The sequence below is a fragment of the Bos indicus x Bos taurus genome, chromosome 1 (assembly GCF_003369695.1).
Source record: "Bos indicus x Bos taurus breed Angus x Brahman F1 hybrid chromosome 1, Bos_hybrid_MaternalHap_v2.0, whole genome shotgun sequence".
NCBI classification, from domain to species: domain Eukaryota; kingdom Metazoa; phylum Chordata; class Mammalia; order Artiodactyla; family Bovidae; genus Bos; species Bos indicus x Bos taurus.
Window position 1 is genome coordinate 80975299 of NC_040076.1, and position 23919 is coordinate 80999217.

Genomic DNA, 23919 nt, shown 5'->3' on the forward strand with positions numbered 1-23919 from the left:
GACTTTACCCACTGCACAGGCTCTGGGCTTCACTTGTCGCTAAGTAGTGACATAGCCCCCCTCTTGCCCTGGCATGACACAAACCCAACCACAAACTGAAAAGGGGCCATGGCAACCTTTGGAGAATGGACCACTCCAATAAGAAAACAGGAGGGGAGCAAGGCCTACAAATGTACCATTGGTGCTGGTGCTGAAAAGAAAGCTGTGGGATGGATAAATGAGGGGTGGGTGAGTGAAAAGACGAGTAACTGAGTGATGATTCAACAGCTGATTTAATGACTGAATCAGAGATGAGCTTCCAACCTTGAAGCAAAACTGAATTTCCATTTCCAACACTTGTTCACTGAACACCGAGTTCCCCAGAAAACCCTCTACAAAGATTTTTAAGAAAATTAAAATCACTTAAAACCTCACAGAGAAGTGACAACGCGCTTGAAAAAACTGGAGTTGTCTATGAGAGTTCCAGAAACAGGCCTCAAGGTCACTTATGAAGGAGAAAGCTGAGGGTCCCCCCATCCCCACTGATTTGTGAGAGGGAAGGAGCTCCAAGTTGCTCAGGCCGGAGACTTCAAGGCAACATGGCTGTTGGTTGGGAAGAGAGAACTACAAAGGGTGGCAGGCTGGGAGCTTCTCACTTAGCCTGACAAGTGTGCTACCTTTATTAGCAGCTGGAACGTTACTTGTGGGTCAATTACTGCGTCAATCAGCTCTGCAGCGTCCTACCGCCCGCCCCGGCCCCCGCCCCACACCCAACCCAGGGAAGCCTTCAGGGTACAACAACTGTATTCTAAGCTATCTGTTCTATAAACATAGATTTAGTGCTCTAGAGAAGACCAGGATCTGGGAGGAAGAACACTGCATTCTCAGAGGCCTGTGTGAACAGTTTAGGAGCTCTTCAAGGCTGCCTGGTTCTCTGAGATGAACTGGCTGAAGCTTTTGACTTTGGGATTCAGTCGGTGGGTGAGCTGAATGTCACGGTCTGGCTTCATTTGATAGAACCGACACATGTTGGCCATTTCCTTTGCTCCAGGAAATTCCAGCTTCTGGTAAGCCTCTGGGGTGATCTTTTAAGAACAAGTTAAAAAAGAAGGAAAGAAAAGAAACAACAGGAAATGTTATAGCCCTCATTTAAAGCAGTTGGAGAAGAACTTGTTCACTTTCATGATGATACAAATCCAAATTCTTTTGCCTAATCCCAAGACCCAAGAAACACTGAAATTTTTTTCATGGGCAATTTGGCAACATACTGACTTTCCTGAACCAATTTGGAGGCAAAACCTTATCTAAACTTATGAGAAGTTATTTATAGTCTTCATCCTGTTTAGTGGAAATTGCCCTGTCTTTCTCTGCAGAGATATTGATATGTTTGGTTATAGCGTCCTGCCCCAGCCCCTGATGGTGATACAGACATAAACCCATCTAAAAGCTGAAAGATTCTGAAAGCTGAATTGTTTCTGGCCACAAGCACTTGGGATAAGGTACCATGGGTGTATAGCCCCTTTATCTGACTAGTTTTCATATACATTTCCTCCTGGGATTCCTCAGCATTCCTTGGAGATCTTCAACCCATCAAGCCCTCCATGAAGCATCAAGGCACTAGACTCTCCATCCTTCCCTCCTGATTGGAAACAAGCATCTGAACTTCAGCCATGCAGCCTCTGCCAGGGCCAGGCCCAACAAACACTGCCCATCACACACCCACTGAGTCACCCTCTGTCACCCTCTGCAAAACCCTTCTGACACTAAGTGGATCTATAGTGACGCCATCTGCATCAACTAAGACCATTTCTTTCCTTCTTTCTTTCTTCTTCTTCTTTTTTTTTGACCATGATACATGGTATGTAGAATCTTAGTTCCCTGACCAGGGATCAAAATCTTGCCCCCTTCAGGAGAAGCTCAGAGCCCTAACCACTGGATTACCATGGGATTCCCATTAAGAACATTTCTAACTATTGGATCCAATATAATCAGTCTTTAGCCTCCAGCAATAAACTCTAACCTCGCTCCGAAAACTCTAACCTCTATCTGGCCTTAGAATAATGTGACAGGTGCAAACTCATATAAAACAATGACTGTCATGCCATTTATAATAATGAAAAATCAAGAACAATCTGCATATCCAAAAAATAGAGGAATGGTAAAATAAACTATGGTAACTATGGTACATCTACACTAGAAATATTATGCAGTCAATATTTTTTAAAAAATTGAATAGAAATATATGCTCATAATTTAATGTCAAGTGAAAAAGCCAGATACAAAACGGTACTTGGCATGTTGTTTTAATTTTATTACATATATATTGGGAAAAGACTAGAAGAAAATGTACAAATCTTAACAGTTACTATCTCTGATAGATTAAACAATGTGACTTTTATATTCTTTTTTAAAATAAATTTCTGTATTTTCTGCCATAAGAATTTCTCATTTTTGAAATCAGAAAACATTTTTAAATTTTAGTGAATTTGAAAATAGAACACCATCAAAGAAGCATGGAAGATGACTTCTAAAATGTCTGTCTCCTTGAGTTACTCTCTCATCCTGTAACTTTGGTAACTAATATTCCTCAGGAAAATAAGGGATTCTTTTCTGCAGGTTTTTGAAGAAAAGAGATTTGCTCTGTTGTGTCTCACTTTTCTGAGAGAACACTGTCCCTTTTGGAGTTAGACAGGCAGTTTCAGCCAGATCAGAGTTTCTGATGGGAGTTTATTCTGGGGAGTTCAGGAGTGGGGTCGGGGGTGAGGGGGTAGTCACTGAAGCAAATTAAGCAAACAGCGACCTTCTGAACAGACAGGGAAAGTCAGACTGCCAGGGCTGGAGCGCCACCTTGTGGCCACATGCATCCTTCCCCAGAGTACCGCAGCCTGTAAGCCTTTTTCTACTCCAGACAAGCACCAGTGGCTTTAAGTCAAAGTAGTTTCTAAGAACTGGAGAAGGAAATGGCAACCCACTCCAGTGTTATTGCCTGGAGAATCCCAGGGACGGGGGAGCCTGGTGGGCTGCCATCTATGGGGTCACACAGAGTCGGACACGACTGAAGCGACTTAGCAGCAGCAGCCCCTTCTTCTTTATAGAGTTCAGACCCCACAGACAAAATGAATACAAGACCCAAATGCAAAGTACTAGGAGAGGGGTCAGTCACTAAATAGTAAATTTGCACCCAGGGATAGATGACTTTGCAGATGTTCTCATAAGTACATCTTTTGAATGAGTGATGACTTCTTGGGCTTGGGAGTAACATTTTCTCCATGAAATTTGAGTGGTTTTCAGTAAGATCCCCAAATGTGGTTTTATAGCTGGATTGATACCTACAATAGTTTTCTCCCCAAAATATCTGTCGGCCTCCTCACAGGGCCAGTACCTGAACAGGTGAAATGGGAGTCTAGACAGCCTCTCAAGATTCACTGGCCCAAGAGATGCGATGAAAATGAAAACCAACCCTCTGCCCCTAACTCTAGGAAACATTCTAGATCAGATTCACCAAACTTACTCTTGAAGGGCTAGGTATAAATATTTAAGGCTTTTAGGCCATATGGTCTCTGTCACAACTGCTCAGATCTACCAATGTATCCTGAAACCAGCCAGAGGCAATACACAAACGAAAGTGTGGGTGTGTTCCAATCAATCCTAATTTGCAAAAGCAGACTCGAACTCTGTAAAAAGGAAGGGACTCTCTCTGCTCTGGAGAAATGTCAGTGCTGGGCAGAACCTGAGAAACTATCCAGACTACACTCTCCTTTCACAGATGGGAGAACAGCAGCCAGGAGAGGCAAAGGGCCGTGTTAGTTGATGCCTGCCAGCCTGAGGGAAGGTAGGGTCCTCCTTTCAGATGCGACAGTGTGCAGGCCAGGCACACACAGATGCACACTTCCTTCTCAGAAACACTGTTCTCTCTCCATCCTCGGACAACAGCTGCTTGGAGAAATGGCTGGAAGCACTCAGGATGAACCATTGCCCTCACTTCTCCATAAAAGGTCTGTCGTGGCCACACTCAAGCCCAGGCCATTCCAACCCAGTTCGTTATCGAGGGCTTACTAAATGCCAGACCCAATGCTAGCCTTTCCCACATGGGTCTCACCACATCCTCGCAACAAGCCTATGGCAGGTGTACTAATCTTCTTTAACATATCAACTAAGGGAGTCTGGAGAGGTTAAGTCTGCTTCCCAGGTGGCTCAGTGGTAAAGAATCCGCCTGCCAATGCAGGAGACTCAGGAGACATGGGTTCCACCCCTGGGACAGGAAAATCCCCTGGAGAAGGGAAAGGCAACCCACTCCAATATTCTTGCCTGGGGAATTCCATGGACAGAGGAACCTGGTGAGCTACAGGCCAGGGGGTCGCAAAGAGTCAGACATGACTGAACACGCACACACAACCATGGAGAAGTTAAGTAACTTCCCAAGAGTCCCCAGAGGGATAAGGGCAGAACCAGGACTTGCTCACTTCCCCAGACTGCCTCCAGTTCATTCCTGTTGATTCTAGAACTTGTCAGGCCAGCTCTATCGCTCCCTTCACCCATACGCAGTCTTGCCCAGACTCAAGGACCACCTTGAAGCTACTCCTTCCGTGAAACCTTCTCCTACCCTCTCTGACCGCCCGTAGAGCAGAGAGTGTGGGCAACACAATCAAGCACCACAGCGTTCTGCTCTTGTCTGATCACTGTGACGTCACATGTGTGAGATTTTCACCCCAACTCTGCTGTGACGTCCTCAAAGGTAGCACCAGGTATATAACAGGTCCTTGAGATATGCTTGTTATATGCCAAACACTAGCCTAAGCTCCCTGAATATACCCTAATTTTCACAAAACGCCCCAGGTAGATACTCTCATCCACTTTGTGAATGAGGAGGCCACAACTCAGAGAGGCTAAGTGCCTTGCCTGATGATGGCTAACTCTGGCACACTGGCCTGATCAGCAATGAGTCCCTGGGAGGGGAGGGATAGGACGGTGTATATGAGAACGTTGTACCTTGGTCTTCAGAGTCTAAGTTCTTTCCACCCAAAAGGAATTGCATTTTAATAAGCTGATTAATCTGAAGCCAAAGCAATAATGTCTTAAGGGTAGGATTCAGATGCACCAACAGATGAAGACAGATTCATGGAACAGGAATCCTCTCCAATTTCTTCCGATAGCCTCAGATCAACCCTGCTCAAATCTGTGAAAAGTCTCCCAGAATTTATAAGTTAGTGGGATGTGACCTCCTGTGATCATGTTTATGTTTCTTAAAAACTCACCTTTGCATCTCAGACTTCTTTCCCCAAACCCTTGGACAGAACATCAGCATACTGCTGTATGGTCAACGCTTCTGCACTGAGACCCACGGCCTTGCCCACAAACTCCTCTGGAGAATTAAAGATGCTGCAGACGACAGCTCCAATATCAGCAACCGAGATACCATCCATTGGTACATCCCCCATTGGCAGTGCTAGTTTAAAAAATAAAAAGATAAAAATAGCTAATTATGTCACATCCTTGGTAGGTCCCGTCAATCTGATTTAATCAACCAGTTAAACAAAAGGTATGGGAACACCATGTAACACTGAGTCGCTACCATCTATGCAATTATAAGGTTTGTTTGAGAAAATATCATAATACCTGGGTATTGATTTAAAAAAAAAAAAGAACTACCATTTACTAGGTATCTTCTTGGAGAAGGCAATGGCACCCCCACTCCAGTACTTTGCCTGGAAAATCCCATGGATGGAGGAGCCTGGTAGGCTGCAGTCCATGGGGTCGCTAAGAGTCGGACACGACTGAGAAACTTCACTTTCATTTTTCACTTTCATGCATTGGAGAAGAAAATGGCAACCCACTCCAGTGTTCATGCCTGGAGAATCCCAGGGATGGGGGAGCCTGGTGGCTGCGGTCTATGGGGTCACACAGTCAGACATGACTGAAGTGACTTAGCAGCAGCAGCAGCAGGCATCTTCTTAGTAAAGAAGGAATGGGTGAATTTAACTCAGATGACCAGTATATCTACTACTGCGGGCAGGAATCCCTTAGAAGAAATGGAGTAGCCATCATGGTCAACAAAAGAGTCCAAAACGCAGTACTTGGATGCAATCTCAAAAACGACAGAATGATCTCTGTTCGTTTCCAAGGCAAACCATTCAATATCACAGTAATCCAAGTCTATGCCCCAACCAGTAACGCTGAAGAAGCTGAAGTTGAACGGTTCTTTGAAGACCTCCAAGACCTTTTAGAACTAACACCCGAAAAAGATGTGCTTTTCATTATAGAGGACTGGAATGCAAAAGTAGGAAGTCAAGAAACACCTGGAGTAACAGGCAAATTTGGCCTTGGAATACAGAATGAAGCAGGGCAAAGGCTGATAGAATTTTGCCAAGAGAACGCAGTGGTCATAGCAAACACCCTCATCCAACAACACAAGAGAAGACTCTATACATGGCCATCACCATCAGATGGTCAACACCTAAATCAGATTGATTATATTCTTTGCAGCCAAAGATGGAGAAGCTCTATACAGTCAGCAAAAACAAGACCAGGAGCTGACTGTGGCTCAGATCATGAATCCCTTATTGCCAAATTCAGACTTAAATTGAAGAAAGTAGGGAAAACTACTAAACCATTCAGGTATGACCTAAATCAAATCCCTTATGATTATACAGTGGAAGTGAGAAATAGATTTAAGGGACTAGATCTGATAGATAGAGTGCCTGATGAACTATGGACGGAGGTTCATGACATTATACAGGAGACAGGGATCAAGACCATCCCCATGGAAAAGAAATGCAAAAAAGCAAAATGGCTGTCTGGAGAGGCCTTACAAATAGCTGTGAAAAGAAGAGAAGCGAAAAGCAAAGGAGAAAAGGAAAGATATAAGCATCTGAATGCAGAGTTCCAAAGAATAGCAAGAAGAGATAAGAAAGCCTTCCTCAGCCATCAATGCAAAGAAATAGAGGAAAACAACAGAATGGGAAAGACTAGAGATCTCTTCAAGAAAATTAGAGATACCAAGGGAACATTTCACGCAAAGATGGGCTCGATAAAGGACAGAAATGGTATGGACCTAACAGAAGCAGAAGATATTAAGAAGAGGTGGCAAGAATACACAGAAGAACTGTACGAAAAAGATCTTCACGACCAAGATAATCACGATGGTGTGATCACTCACCTAGAGCCAGATATCCTGGAATGTGAAGTCAAGTGGGCCTTAGAAAGCATCACTACGAACAAAGCTAGCGGAGGTGATGGAATTCCAGTTGAGCTATTTCAAATCCTGAAAGTAGATGCTGTAAAAGTGCTGCACTCAATATGTCAGCAAATTTGGAAAACTCAACAGTGGCCACAGGACTGGAAAAGGTCAGTTTTCATTCCAATCCCAAAGAAAGGCAATGCCAAAGAATGCTCAAACTACCACACAATTGCACTCATCTCACACGCTAGTAAAGTAATGCTCAAAATTCTCCAAGCCAGGCTTCAGCAACACGTGAAGCGTAAACTTCCAGATGTTCAAACTGGTTTTAGAAAAGGCAGAGGAACAGAGATCAAATTGCCAACATCTGCTGGATCATGGAAAAAGCAAGAGAGTTCCAGAAAAAGATCTACTTCTGCTTTACTGACTATGCCAAAGCCTTTGACTATGTGGATCACAATAAACTGTGGAAAATTCTGAAAGAGATGGGAATACCAGACCACCTGACCTGCCTCTTGAGAAACCTATATGCAGGTCAGGAAGCAACAGTTAGAACTGGACATGGAACAACAGACTGGTTCCAAATAGGAAAAGGAGTACGTCAAGGCTGTACATTGTCACCCTGCTTATTTAATTTATATGCAGAGTACATCATGAGAAATGCTGGGCTGGAAGAAGCACAAGCTGGAATCAAGATTGCTGGGAGAAATATCAATAACTTCAGATATTCAGATGACACCACCCTTATGGCAGAAAGTGAAGAGGAACTAAAAAGCCTCTTGATGAGAGTGAAAGAGCAGAGTGAAAAAGTTGGCTTAAAGCTCAACATTCAGAAAACGAAGATCATGGCATCTGGTCCCATCACTTCATGGGAAATAGATGGGGAAACAGTGTCAGACTTTATTTTGGGGGGCTCCAAAATCACTGCAGATGGTGATTGCAGCCATGAAATTAGAAGACGCTTTCTCCTTGGAAGGAAAGTTATGACCAACCTAGATAGCGTATTGAAAAGCAGAGACATTACTTTGCCAACAAAGGTCCATCTAGTCAAGGCTATGGTTTTTCCAGTAGTCATGTATGGATGCGAAAGTTGGACTGTGAAGAAAGCTGAGTGCCGAAGATTTGATGCTTTTGAACTGTGGTGTTGGAGAAGGCTCTTGAGAGTCCCTTGGACTGCAAGGAGATCCAACCAGTCCATCCTAAAGGAGATCAGTCCTGGGTGTTCTTTGGAAGGAATGATGCTAAAGCTGAAACTCCAGTACTTTGGCCACCTCATGCAAAGAGTTGACTCATTGGAAAAGACTCTGATGCTGGAAGGGATTGAGGGCAGGAGGAAAAGAGGATGACAGAGGATGAGATAACTCGATGGATGTTATTTTGAGTGAACTCTGGGAGATGGTGATGGACAGGAAGGCCTGGCGTATTGCAATTCATGGGGTCACAAAGAGTCAGACACGACTGAGCAACTGAACTGAACTGAAGCATCTTCTGTGTGTAAAAACCCCAATATCTCTGTTCAGCTCCAGATGCATTTGTCCCATGTCCTACTCAATATCCTTACTTAAATGTTTAATGACATTTTACATTTTAATGTTTAAAAGACATTAGAAACTCACTGTGCCCCAAAATGAATTCCTGGACAACCTGCTTCTGCTACAGACTTCCTTCTCAGTTAATGGCAACTCTATGATTCCAGTTTCTGAAGTTAAAAATCTTAGATTCAACCTTGACATTTGTCTCCCACCCCAGATCCTTTTTTTTTTTTTGTAGTCGTATTCATAGTGTCTAGAATTTGAAGACTTCTCACCATCCTCACTGGCATTACGCTAGTCTAAGCCACCATCTGAGAAGAGCTAACTCGTAAAAGACGCTGATGTCGGGGAAGATTGAGGGCAGGAGAAGAAGGAGGCGGCAGAGGATGAGATGGTTAGATGGCATCACCAATTCAGTGCACACGAATCTGAGCAAACTCTGGGAGATAGCAAAAGACAGGGAAGCTTGGTGTGCTGTAGTCTATGGGGTCGCAAAGAGTCAGACACAACTCAGCGACTGAACAACAAAGCCACCACCATCTCTGACTTGGTTTATTGCAAAGTTGGGCCCCTTATTTCCAATTCCACTCTTGCCCTTCCACAGTCTCTTTTCAACACAAAAGTCAGAGTGATTCTGTAAAAACTAAAGTTAGCTCATGTCATATCTGCCCAGACCCCTCCAATGGTTCTCTGTGTCTCTCAGGAGAAAAACCATGGCTTACAGGACCAGACCCTCTACTACCTCTGGCCTCACCTCCTACTCCCCTCTCCCCAAGCCCCCAACCTGCTCTGATCCAACCACACTGGCTGTTCTGTCTGCCTGAAAATGTCTTCCCCTGAATATTCACAAAGCCAGTTAGTTACCTCTATCAGAAGTTGCTCAGATGTCACCTTCTCAAAGAAGCCCACCAATCCCCTAATTTAAATTTCACACACCACGCTTACTGCTAACACTCCACATACACTTTACTCAGCCTTATTTTTTTAGAGCACTTATCGCTTTCTAACATATAATACATTTTACTTCTCTATTATGCTTCTCTGCTGTCTACCTCCTCGACCAGAATATGAGCTTAATGAGGGCTGATAAGTCGCTTCAGTCGTGTCCGACTCTGTGCGACCCCATAGACGGCAGCCCACCAGGCTCCGCTGTCCCTGGGATTCTCCAGACAAGAACACTGGAGTGGGTTGCCATTTCCTTCTCCAATATATGAAAGTGAAAAGTGAAAGTGAAGTCGCTCGGTCGTGTCTGACTCTTCACAACCCAATGGACTGCAGCCTACCAGACTCCTCGGTCCATGGGATTTGCCAGGCAAGAGTACTGGAGTGGGCTGCCATTGCCTTCTCCATTAATGAGGGCAGAGCTTTGTCTGCTTTGAGTGGTTTATTACTGAATCCCCAGTAAAGTAAAGTAAGTGACTGGCACGTTGGAGGCCTTCAAATATTTATTGAATGAATCAGTTAGCAAACATATTGGCTGGTTTAATCCTCAAAACAACCTTGAAACATAGCAATATCAGGGAGTTGCCTGAGGTTACTCAGCCAGCAAGCAGCAGAACTCAAGCCCTCATCCATCACTCCGAATTCTGTGCCCTTCCTACGGGTGGGCACAGCCTCTCACAGATTCCCAGAAGCCCACACTCCTGAGGCTGGAACCCAATGTGGACGTGATCTAGCCCCAGCACTGCTGGTTTTTAAACTGAAGAATCTAAGTCTATTGACTCACCCAGTGCCTTACAGTTAGAAAACAACAGGCCAGGACAAGAGTCAAGGTCTCTGAAGTCCAGTCCAGTGTAAAAGTGACTTAAGGTTTAGCAGCCAGGAACTAAATGTCACAGTTTGTCTTTTTTCAGCAAAATTAATCTCCTACCTGATATCTGGGTAGGCAAAATGTCTGCTCATTCCTCTGCATAAATTATAACATATATAAATTTATAAATATAAATTATAATTATAAAATATATAAATTTATAAATATAAATAAATTATATTATAAATAAATTACATCTTATAATTGTAAAAAGGCAGTCTCTGTTTTTGAGGCATTCAGAATCAAGTCTATTCTGACTCTGAGGTTTGCTTTTATTTGAAGATTGAAGTTCTTGGGCTGAGTTTAAAAGATGCTAAGGGACAGTGGTTCTGGAATTCTGTTCGCAGCCGGCCAGCGTCGCCTCTAGCTCGCTTAGCTCCAGCCAAAGAAGAAAGGGTTAAGTAAGGTCTCTATACCATGGCTCGTATGTAGGCAGATCAACCAGCGGTAAAGCACAGAGGAAGCAACTCACTACAAAAGCTGCTCGCAAGAATGCGCCCTCTACTGGAGGAGTGAAGAAACCTCATCTTTACAGGCCTGGTACTGTGGCACTCCGTGAAATTAGACGTTATCGGAAGTCCACTGAACTTCTGATTCACAAACTCCCCTTCCAGCATCTGGTGTGGGAAATTGCTCAGGACTTCAAAACAGATCTGCGCTTCCAGAGAGCAGTTATTGGTGCTTTGCAGAAGGCAAATGAGGCCTATCTTGTTGGCCTTTTTGAAGACACCAACCTGTGTGCTATGCCAAACGTGTAACAATTATGCCATAAGACATCCAGCTAGCATGCCGCATATGTGGAGAACGTGCTTAAGAATCCACTAAGATGGTAAACATTTCAGTCTTTAAAAAAAAATTATCTTCTTCCTGCTACTGGTAGTTCTGAACGTTAGATATTTTTTTCCCATGGGGTCAAAAGGTACCTAAGTATATGATTGCAAATGGAAAAATAGGGGACAGAAATGAGGTATTGGCAGTTTTTCCATTTTCATTTGTGTGCGAATTTTTAATATAAATGTGGGACATAAAACATTAACGAATGTCAGAATGTTTCAGTGAACAAGTCTCATCAGTTCAACTTTATAACAATTATAAATAAACCTGTTAAATTTTTCTGGACAATGCTGGCATTTGGATTTTTTTAAAACAAGTAAATTTCTTATTGACTGCAAAAAAAGAAAGAATATGGTTCTGGAATTCTCTGGTGGTCCAGTGGTTAAGACTCTGCACTTCCACCTCAGGGGGCACGATTTCAATCCCTGGTTGGGGAACTAAGATCCCACTTGCCTGATTGTGAGACCAAAAAAAAACAATTTTTTTTTTTCCATTAAAAGAGTATGGTTCTGGAGTCAGATTACCAGAGTTCAAGTTCTGGTTCTACCTTACTATTGATCTTGGCAAAGTTAATCTATCTGTGCCTCAGTTTCCCCATCTGTGAAACAGACACCAAACACCCAGTAAGTCTTCAGTAAATGCTAGATATTCCCTATGGTGTGTGTGTAGGAGAAGGCAATGGCACCTCACTCCAGTACTCTCGCCTGGAAAATCCCATGGAAGGAGGAGCCTGTTAGGCTGCAATCCATGGGATCGCTAAGAGTCGGACACGACTGAGCGACTTCACTTTCACTTTTCACTTTCATATATTGGAGAAGGAAATGGCAACCCACTCCAGTGTTCTTGCCTGGAGAATCCCAGGGACAGCGGAGCCTGGTGGGCTGCCGTCTATGGGGTCGCACAGAGTCGGACACGACTGAAGTGACTTAGCATAGTATAGCATGGTGTGTGTGGTGGGGGCGGGGTGGTGGCAGGGAGCTATTCCCTATGGAGGGGGCGGCGCTTGACGGAAGGGAGAGGATGAGGCTCAGGGATACCTGAGGCTGGGTTTTACAAACATGAAAGAAAGTGAAAGTGAAAGTGAAGTCGCTGTCGTGTCCTATTCTTTGCAACCGCATGGACTGTAGCCCACCAGGCTCCTCCATCCATGGGATTCTCCAGGCAAGAGCACTGGAGTGGGTTGCCATTTCCTTTTACAAATGTAGGCAACTCAAATGGGACTGGATACCAGCAGAAGTTTAAAGCATCACCTCTTCACCTAGGGCCAATCTAATTCATAGATTATAATATCCTAGCTTAGAACCTGGGAAATGTCACGTGTGCAGGCTTCTGAAATCTGGTAGAGGCATAGGAAGAAGGGAAGTGGGGTAAAGCGATGTATCACATTTACATACTTATCTGGTCACCTGCTGAACTATTACCCAAGTCATCCGTGACATGTGGCAGGCACTCCAGGCTCAGATCTACTTTGACACGAGTTACGTCCCTGGTAAGTCTTAATTATTCGGCAGGGAAGAAAGACTGACTTGCAGTCACTGATTCTCTCACACTCCCTCCATGCTACAGAGCCACCCTGGACTATGGGCAAAGAAAATGTCCCCAAAGGGCAGGGGAGTGCTGGCCAGTGGACTGGCAGCATTGGAATTACCAGGAGTCCTGGTTAGAACTATAGTCTTGCAGGCCCCAGACCAGACTTATGGAACCAGACTCTGCAGGCAGGGCTGGAAACCCGTTCCCAGGGAGTCAGTGTCCCTCTCAGGATTCTCCCATCCAAGTACTAACCAGCCCAATCCTGCTTAGCTTGAGATCAGACAAGCTCGGGTGCATTCAGGGTGGCCATGGACCCTCTCAGGATTCTGACCCTGAGATCCAGGTCAAGAGAAGAATGTGTTCCCTGTGGCCACAGAAGGGCAGAGAGATGAGCTAGAAGGGAAAGTCATCTTGTCCAACTTTCCTATTAGACATGAGGAAACTGAGGCCTGAGGCCACATGGCTCACTGCTTATATGAGGAGCGTCAGCTGGATGAGACAGGAAGTGTAATCCTTGGTGTTTCCAGCCCAAGATCCAGCTTCCCGGGAAATCTAGGACAATGCTGGGCCCCTGTCAGCACTTCACCCAGAGCCAACCACACAGCAGGCACTCGGATGGCATGCGGAGAGAGGAAGGAGGGGAATAGGAGGCTGGGCAGCAGGAAAGCTGGTGTCAGGGTAGTTTCATTCCAACCCTCCACGTACCCAGGGTGTAGTAATCTCCATCAGAGGCCTTCACCGGTTTCAATGGGCCAAGAAAGTTTTCAAAGTAAGCTGCCACTCAGACGCTGGTCATGGGAACGCCAATGGACCAGAAATACTCCTCCACCTCTCCCTTCCCGTCAAAGTGCAGCACCTCCAGCTTGCCGTTTGTCAGGCGCTTGACGTTCTCCAGGCCGCTGTACACCACGTGCTTCAGACCCTGGCTCTTGGCAACATCAGCCACCACCTTGCCCTGAGGGACAAAGGTAGACGCCTTATAGAGAAGGTCGAATTTGCATGCAGACTGGGGGGCTGGTTCTGGGTCCTCTACCCACCCGCCTTTCTCTTACTGTGCTCCTTGGAGGGGATTTTCCCAGCCTCAGATCATAGGAGAGGCCACCAGGATCCAGGAGCAGAGGCTCCATTGTGTCAAAATGCTGAACCCATCTTCTGGTGCAAACAGTAAGGAATCCGGCCCCTGCCTCTGGGCTCAGTACTCTGTGATCCACTACCACATTATATATATATATAAGAAGCTCAGGGATACCTGAGAAAGCAGTGTGTGATGTTTTCTGATGATAGAGTATATCTGTTCACCATTTGGATACTGAGGGCAAAATGGAGGGAGATATATATGTATATAATTGGTTTTTATAAACACACACACACATACAAGCATGCATGGATGTACATATATTTTCTTTTTTGTAGTTTTAGTTCCATTTTTTTCAAAGCTCCTTCATCCTTCCTCTCCCTCTCTCTTTTTTCCTTCTTTTCCTCACAAAACCCCATACCAGACAGAGAAGACATAACTAATCTGGCTTAGGTTGAGAAAGTGAGACAGAGAAATGACTTGTACCCCTACATTCCACAGTGAGTGAATATCAGAATTAGAACTCAGAGTTCCTAAAATAAGCCCTTCCTAAATTTATCACTTAAAGACAAGCTGTAAGTGACGTAATTAACAGACATTCCTAAAATGGTTCAATCCTGCTCTTAATTTTTTTGAATTTTACCATTTCTGAAAAAGTCTGACCCCATTCATTACATTTTAAAAATCTAATCTTCATATTTTCTATTTAAACTTATGTATAATTTGCAAATAGTACTGGCATAGGGGAAGGGATCTTATAATACTACTATAAGTAGATCTTTTAATGACAGAAAAGTTCGCTGTACCCCCATGGTGATAACTACTTTCCAGAAATTCTATGGGCTCATTCCTGATATTCTACGTGCTCATTTTCATCTCTTTTAGCTGCTTTTTATTTCTAAATAACATGTTTATACTGCTAATTCTCGATTTTTCTCAGTTTAAGGAATCATCTACTAAATTTCTACTATAACAGATGAGCCTCATCATCAGCGCTCTCTCTCCCTCTCTCTGTCTCTCTCACATGGGCTTCCCTGGTGGCTCAGTGGTAAAGTATCCACCAGCAATGCAGGAGATGCAGCAGGAGAAGCGAGTTTGATCTTTGGGTCAGGGAAGACCCCCTGGAGAAGGAAACAGCAACCCACTCCAGTATCCTTGCCTGGGAAATCCTCTGGATAAAAGAGCCTGGTGGGCTACAGTCCATTGGTCGCAAAGAGTTGGACATATCTTAACAACAGCACAACAGTATTCTCACACATACAGCCCACCACCACCATAACCATCACATACATACACAACTGCCTTTTTTTCATCCTCAGAATATCATATTTGGGGCTACATCATTCATCAGTGCTAACATGGGTGAAGCAGACCCACGCGATATTTTATGGTCACATTCACCTTTTCTACAAATTTTCATTTTCCCTGGAGTTCATCCTTGTGGCTCATTTGCTTGTTTGCTTACTTCTTTTCTTATGTACCCATTGCTAATTCATTTCCAAATTCTATGCCGGAAGTCTAAACATAGTCCTTCCATTTTGTTCTTCCCATTTCACTCTCAGAGTAACCTTAATTCATGGGATGTCCTTGCTGCCAACCCTCACATGCCATCGACAACAAACGGTAAGAATCAGAGGCTCTAAAAGCTGGCTTCACTACACGACCACTCTCAGATCTCCAAGGTCACCTCTGGACAGATGTCACATGACACTGATTTTACAGTCACCTAATAATCCACCTGAAGTACATGGATTTCATAAATGCCAGAGGGAAGTGATGGGGTGAGGCCCACCCCCTTCCAGGGAGGGGAGCATGGCCAGGCAGGAAAAAAGAAAGGGCTTGAACATGGGTCCCACCTGACACACTTCTTTCTCTTTGCTGAAATGGTCCCAGGAGTTGGTTACCAGGAAGGCCCCATAGGCTCCTTTCAAGGCAGCCTCCACCGATGCTTTGTCATTCAGGTCCCCTTTAACCACCTCGGCCCCAAGGTCCCGGAGCACCTGCGCCTTTGGTTGGGTCACATCTCGGGTCAGCGCTCTCACCACATACTTTTTGCCCTCCAACATGGCCCGGCCACAGAGCCGCCCTGAGCTCCTGCAGAATTGGGGAAGAAAAAATACAGAAAGGATCAGGAAGAATGTTCACTAAAAGAAGCTGATTAAGGAATCCAATTACTCAGAGTAAAACTGCTGCTCTAACTACTTCAGGAGGCATTCCCATGGCTTGCAAGAGCGGTTTTCAAATTAGGTTTCTCACAGCGTTCTCAGAGGTAGCTTAGCAGAAGCCATGGAGGAGAGAAAGAATGGGGGAGCCCGGAGGCAACAGGGAGGCCAGGGGAGCAGGGGACCAGAGCCTCCACCCCAGAGTCCACTGAGCAATTCTACTTTTAACTGGTCAGGCTCCGCTGTCCATGGAATTTTGCAGGCAAGAATGCTGGAATGGGTGCCATTCCCTTCTCCAGGGGATTTTCCCAACCTGGGGATCAAACCTGGGTCTCCCACATTGCAGGTAGATTCTTTACCATCTGAGCCACAAGAGAAGCCTTAACCGGTCATAGGTTTCATTTTTTAGGTTCTTCATAGAGTTTTACTTTCAAAAGAAGTTCCTATTCTATTATTTTTTTTTAAAAGTTGAAAATGCAGAAGTTTCTTTTTATGATGTTTAAGACTGTTCATGATATGATCATCACTCACCTGATTAACCCACTTTACAAATATTTACTGAATGTCCTATGGGGGGGTGCCACATACTCTGCACATTCACTGATATTTGGGATCCTCCATCAAACTGGTCCCATATCTGTCCTGAACTTTGTGTGTGTGGTTCAAAAAACATCTTCCGTTCTCTCTCCTGCCTAGCTCCCTGAGAGGCTGCCCTGTATGGACTCCATCAGTGGGCTCTTTTGCCTTCAGTCTGGGTCTGGCCAGAGGAGAGCATCAACAGGGGACCCAAGGGTTGGAGCAGAGGTGACCCCTTCACACTGCTGCTCTTCCCAGGGTTTGGTCATCTCTCTTATCCTTTGGTCCTTTTGTGTTGCTTACTTGGTCTTTCTGTTCTTTCCCATCTTTACTAAATTTTCTCAACTTCTCTGAGAGAGTGTGGCACTTCTTTTTGGGGGTACCCCAACTGATAGATTATTGATAATCCTGTCAGCCTGCCGTTCAGTGGACTTTACCTTTGGATCCTTAGCCAGTTTTGTGCTCTTGTACTGAATATGAATGGATAGCCAAAGTTCATCAGATGTTCGAGGAAAGCCTCCAGCATGAAAGGTAAAACGAAAATAAACAAACCGATAAAAAAGAAAAGATAAAAAAAGGCAGGGAACAGAAGAAAATTTTTAAAGAATTAATATCCTCAGAGATTGGAGAAGATATTACATTGAGAACACTATTTCTGAAATGCTGCCTCTATAAAAATTAAAAATCAATTTAAAAAAATCTGTTGACCTTATTAGTTTGCTAGAACTGCCATAACCAGATTCTACAGAATGGGGGTTTAACCAACCCATATTTTTCACACCCCTGGAGGCCAGAAGTCCATGAACAAGGTGTCCTCGGCTGGCTTGATTTCGCCTGAAGCCTCTCTCCTCGGATTGTGAAAAGAGAGGCTGCTCACTGTGTCTTCATGTGGGCTTTCCCGTGCACACTTGAGCCCCTCGTGTCTCTGTGTCAAACTTCCTTCTTCTCAAGAGAACAGCGGTCAGATTGGACTGTGGCCCACTCTTATGGCCTCACTTTAACTGAACCACCTCTTTAAATGACCTCTTTAACAATACAATAACACATTGTATATGTGCAAATACTGTCACATTCAGAAGTACTAGGGATTAGGGTTTCAACATACAAACTTGGGGAGGGACACGGTGCAACTCAAAACACTGACTGTTGTAATTATTTCCTTATGACTGTACTGTAACTTAAAGTTCACCTTGGAGACAAATTGTTTACTCTTTATCCCCGTTTGCCAATCATGTTTTGAGATTAGTTCCTGGAACACTGCAAGCTTTCAATATCTGTTTACTGAATGAAAGAATCAGTGAATGAAGGAAGTACAAATAATGAAACCTCTGTGCTCTGCATTCTCAGCTTTCAGATGGACAGTCTTTGCCTGGACCCACATAAAATGGAGAAGCAAGCGATATGGACAAGTATGAAAAAATAAAAGGAGTTGAACCAAAACCAGGACTGGCTCTCCTAATCACACCCACTTTGATGTCTCATTAAGACTCTAACCAGGGGACAAATTCAGCCATATTGGCTGTGCTCCCTTGCAGGTGAGTCCATGAAGAGAGCAACATTTTAATGGCAGACACTGGAGATGATGCTCAAGAGTTTGACATGCAAACGCATCCACAAGTAACGGTTAACACTTTCCCTATCACATTTAATTAGGCATCTTGTATTTTTACCTGCCAAACTAGTAACCCTTTCCCAAATTCCCAAACACACACCCAGAAATCCAAGGTTATTGAACAAAGGATTAAAACTGGGCAGTAAAGCAATCAGCACACCTCCTCAGCCAACTGCAAGTCAACTTTCTTCAACTTTAACACCTCTAACCTGATTCCTTTAGGAGCCACTCCCAAGGCTCTTACCATCCTTCTACTCTGAATGCCTAGGCAGCAACTCAAGTTTAAAGAGACTGAAACAGGGCTCCTGACTTGTCTTGACCTGCTGCCTCCAGGTCCTCCCCATTTCAGTGAATCACAACTTTATTCTTTCAGTTGCTCAAGCCAGAACATTTAGGAGTCATTCTTCACCTCTGATATCTGACCCATCAGGGAACCAAGTCAATGCTCCGTAAAACATATTGGGATATGACCACTCCTTAGTCTAAGCCACTGTCAATCATGCCTGGTTTAGGGCAACAGCCTCATAAGTCTCCCTGCTTCAGCCCTTGCCCCCTACAGCTTCTTCACCAAACAGAAGCCAATATGAAACTTTAGCACCAAGTCTTATCATGTCACAACTCTGCTCAAAACCCTTCAGTGATTTCTCATCTCTTTCAGGAAAAACCAACAACTTCACTATTGCCCTAATACGATATACAATCATCCCCTCATCTGATTGCCTTTTTTTTCCTTTTAAAGTCAGTGTCATACCTGGCTCTTGGAGTTGTTTTGGGGGCAATGTGGGCAGCTTCTGTGCTGGGTCTTCCCTGCTGTATGGGCTTTCTCCAGTCCAGGCTAGTGGGAGCTACTTTCTAGTTGCAGTATGAGGGCTTCTCATTTTGGCGGCCTCTGTTGTTGCGGAAGACGGGCTCTAGAGGGTACAGGCTTCAGCAGCTGCGGCAAACCGACTTAGTCGCTCTGCAGCATGTGGGATCTTCCTAAACCAGGGGTTGAACTGTTTGGTGTCTCCTGCATTGACAGGCAGATTCTTTACCACTGAGCCACCTGGGAAGCCCATGGCTGTTGGTTTCTTGATAATTTACTTCTCTTTTCTCCCCACTTTAGCACTTGCCTCCCTTCAGACAAAACCCCTGTCCTCATAGAGCTTCTATCCTAGTATGGAGAGAAGATGGTAAAGGAAGAAATCAAGCAGGAAGGGGAGTCAGACGGTGGCAGGGTGGAGTGAAGTTGCCATATTAAAAAAGGAAAGTCTGGAGAGCGGTTATGGAGAGGGCTTGGAAGACATGAGAGAGAAAACATCGTGGGTGACGAAGGAAGGAAGATTATTCTAGGCTGAGGGAGCAGCCAGTGCAAAGGCCTTAAGTTGGGAGTGTGAGGAACAGGCAGAGTGGCAGAGGGAGAATGGCAAAGGAGGAAGTGCGAGAAGGGTCTTGCAGGCCAATAGTCGGGCTTTCGTTTCACTTGAGTGATGTAGGGGGCGCTGTTACGGGGTTTTCAGCCGAGACCTGCCATGATCTGAAGTTTCAAATAGATCATCAAAAGGCAGGAATGAGAACTGACAGACGGAGAGTGAGCTGATTGGAAAGATTGGCAAAGATAGGTCTAGCTGTTGGAGAACAGATTGTGAGGGAGGCAGAGTGGAAGCAGAAATGCCAGTTTCAGGGCTCGGGCAGCTGTGCATGAGAGAAGTCCGGGCATGCGTTCTCCTAATCCCCACCCACTCCGTCCTTTCAGAGTCCTTCCAGTACTGGTCAGGACGCAGTTATCTTCTGCATGCCCATGGCCTTCTCACATTTGCTCCTTGTGTTTGTCAGGAAGCGAGTGGAGAAAAGTCTGTAGCGGATAACTTGTGCTGAAATGAGACTTACACCAACAAATCAGCCCATGATCAAGAACAAGACACTATGTCAGATGTCCTTGTGCCTCTGAGATCATTTCTGAACAAATCAAGTCAAATCACCCTGCCCCTTTACCACATCAGAAATGCAAGCAAATGATAGACTTTTCTCAATTTTCTCCAAAGGGCTCTTTGTTCAGTTTATGCTTGCAGGCTCTGAAATTAAAAACAGGAAAACAAGAAAGTAAGCCAAGTCAGCACACACTTTTAAAGTAAGAAGTTTTTTACCTGTTGCTCCAAACACTGCAATTATTTTCTTGCTGGTCATGTTACCAAACAAAGAATCAATGCAGTAGCAGTACTTTCCCCCGAACCGCGACAGCAGCTGAAATGCAGTATCTGTCGCGTGTGAGAATTTTAAACCTTTCTGATTACCACACCCACCGCTGACTTTGTCCCTGCCTTGTAAAAACTTTTGTTATCACCACCTAACTAACTCACTCTGACACTGCAATTTTCTAAAGGAGGTTTCATTTATTCACTTACTCATGTGTTCAGCAAATGTGTAGTGAGTACTTTTGGTATACTAGGCACTGAACTAGAGGCTCTGGTAAGGGAGACAGACTAGTAAGTAAAAGAAAAGCAGAGAGAAATGCAGAGGGAACGTAGGTCCTGGAGGGAAAACACAAAACCCAGAATGGGGGTGTTAAGGAAGGCTTCTGAGGAAAGATGTCGCTGGAGCTGGCCTGAAGACCCCATGAAGCGTTCAGTTAGTGAGAGTAGGAAGAGAGACCATCCCAGGCAGGAGGAGCCACACACAGTCAAGCTCACAGGCAGGGTAATCATGACGAAGGGCTCCAGATGGCTGCAAAAATGCTACTTGAGTGGTGGGAAGTAAGACTGGGAAGGATGGCAGAAGGCAGAGGACAGAGGGCCGGTTTGTGGATTTATCCTGGCAGCCACCGCAGGTTTAGGTGATCCTCTGGCAGCAGAGAGGAGGATGGATTGAAAGAAGATGCTGCTGGAAGCAGGGTCTCCCCTAAGGAGACAAATAAGAAATGATACAGTTGAGAAGTGACAAAAGCTTGAATGGAGGCGCTGTTTGGGGTAAAAGTGTGCCCCTCCAAGATTCCTGGGTTGAAGTCCTACCTCCCAACACCTCAGGATGTGATCTTATTTGGAGAGAGAGTATATACAGAGGTCCAGTCAAGGTAAAGTGGGATCATTAGAATGTGCCTAATCCAATATGACTGATCTACTTATAAAAAGGGGAATTTTGGAGATTTCTCTGGTGGTCCAGTGGTTAAGAGTGTGCTTCCACTGCAAAGAGTGTGGGTTCCATCCCTGGTCAGGAAACTAAGATCCCACACGCTGTACAACATGGCCAATCAATCAATCAAGAGAAAGTGGGAAATTTGAACACAGAAAGAAGACAATGTGAAAATACAAGGAGAAGCCATGTGAACGTTCAGGTGGCCATCCACACGCCTAAGAGAGAGATCTGGAGTAGATCCTTCCCTCACAGCCTACAGAAGGAATCAGACCTACCAAAATCTGGATTTCCAGCCTCCAGAACCATGAGATAATAAAGTTCTGTAGTTTGATCAACCCACTTTGTGGTACTTTGGTGCAGCAACCCTAGCAAGCCAACAGAGGCAGTGACAATGGGGGTGAAGAGAAAGACATTCAGCAAGTAAAGTAAGAAGGCCTTTATGATTGATTGGATGGGGGAAGGGAAAGTGAGAAAGGACTAAAAATGGCTCTGCCAACTGCAGGGGTTGGCAGTGGAGGAACAGTAGTGGGGCTCAGGGGGAAATGAGCTCAGAACTGGACCTTTGGGTTTGGGGCTGCAGCTGGTTGAGAAACTGGGAGCTGAGGAAATGACAAATGCAAATGTGGATGTCGCCTTTAAGGAAATTTGCTATAAAGGAAGTAAGAGTGGACTGTGGTTATAAGGTACAATAAAGTTTTATTTCAGTAGGAAAGACTTGAACACATTTGTGGATTAAAGGTGGCTCTCTCCTTCCCCCCATACTCTATTTTTCTTGATAACATTTATGACCTGACATGTTACAGGCATGTTTATTTGCTCATATGTTTATTTCTGCTCCCTGCTCCCCAGAGCTAGGCTGTTTTTGTTCTATTCACTTGCATATATCTCCAGTGCCTACAACTATATCTGGCACATGGCAGGTGCAGGTTAAATATTTGTTGAATGAATGAAAGAATAATTGGTAGAGTTAGGTCACTGGGAAAGCTGTAGGGCACAAACTCTGCATCACAAATGAAGAGGAGCTGAAAACAGCAGATAGCACAGGATTACCTGGAGCCCTCTGCCAAAAGGCTGTGAAGATGGAACCAAAACATGGAGTAACCTGCCCCTTGCCTGCAGCCCGTCTGCCCCTTGCCTTTCCCTCCACCCTCCTGCTCCTATCACCTACTCCTGCCTGTTCATCCTTGTGAGAGGAAGCAGTTCTCCCACCCACCCTCCTGTATAGTATAACTCACAAGGAAACAGAGAGGTAAATTCTGGAGTTGCTTCAGACTGGAAGAGTTGATCATTCACATCTTTCCATTTCATGTCACAAGAAAGATATATGATACCTCTGCTATCCTACACTACATATAGTTTTACCCTAGCCATATGGAGAGTTCTCAGTGCCATTACAAAGATTTATATTCAAGGAATATAATCAATATATTTTTCAATATATAATTCAAGGAATATAAATAATCCATGGCATTTTTTGTATTTAAAAAACACCTGGAGACAATCTAAATGACCACCACATTGTTTTTCAGTCGCTCAGTCATGTCGAACTCTCTGTGACCCCATGGACTGCAGCACGCCAGGCTTCCATGTCCTTCACCATCTCCCAGAACTTGCTCAAACTCAAGTCCATTGAGTCGGTGATGCCATCTAACCATCTCGTCCTGTGCGGGAAAAAAGTTAGCTTTTTAACTAAGCTAATCCCTACCAGGGCAAGTAGCAACCCATTAAGAGACTAGGTGTTCAAACAGAAGTCAGTGATGCCGTTTTCTTTGTAATTTGAAGGCATCCTAAGCTTATGTCTCAACATTTATTTAGGGTCCCCTTGATAGGAAGAGTTTGCTTTTTTGGTCTGCCCAGCCACAAGAATGAGAGAATGGGCAGGACTCTGCTCTCAACATTCAGCTGTGCACTCCCTTGCCTATGTCTGCTTCTTACTTCCAAGTGTAATTAACTCAACCCAGTAAATACACAACTAGAAAGCTGTGCAACACATGACCAAAGCTTTAGAGTATGACCATCCCAATCCTACCTCTTGGACACTGTAAAATTTCCCTAAACTTCAGTTTCTTCATTTATAAAATGGCGGGGGGGGGCAGTGATTGTAATATCTCCCTCTTATAGACGTGGTGAGGATTACATGAAATTAAACTACTTAGTCTTCCCAGGTGGTTCAGTAGTTAAGACTCCACACTTACATTGCTGGGGGCACAGTTCGGGGAACTAAGATCCTGCATGTCTTGGGGCCCAAAATAAAATGAAAAATAAATTAAAAAAAAACTGAAAGATAAGCTATGCAGTCTAAGTCAGAGGCCCCAGCTCCCATGGTCCTGACTAGGGGTGGTAGAGAAATGCCATAAAGAGGAAGCAAGTGAGGACACCTCCTTAGAAAAATTCTTGGATTATCAGGAGGAATTAGGGCTGGCTGGGCATGGGGAGAGGATTTGGGAAATTTAGCTGGTTGAGCATCAAATACTGTTTTGTAATCACTCATTCAGCTTCTCACTTTGGCATGCTGATGTGG

General features: G+C 44.6%; 2 pseudogenes; one reads left to right on the plus strand and one right to left on the minus strand.

The window, feature by feature from the left end:
• Positions 1 to 253: 253 nt before the first annotated feature.
• Positions 254 to 21384, minus strand: LOC113891132 (annotated as a pseudogene).
• LOC113897305 lies at positions 5945 to 11312 on the plus strand (annotated as a pseudogene).
• Positions 21385 to 23919: the final 2535 nt, after the last annotated feature.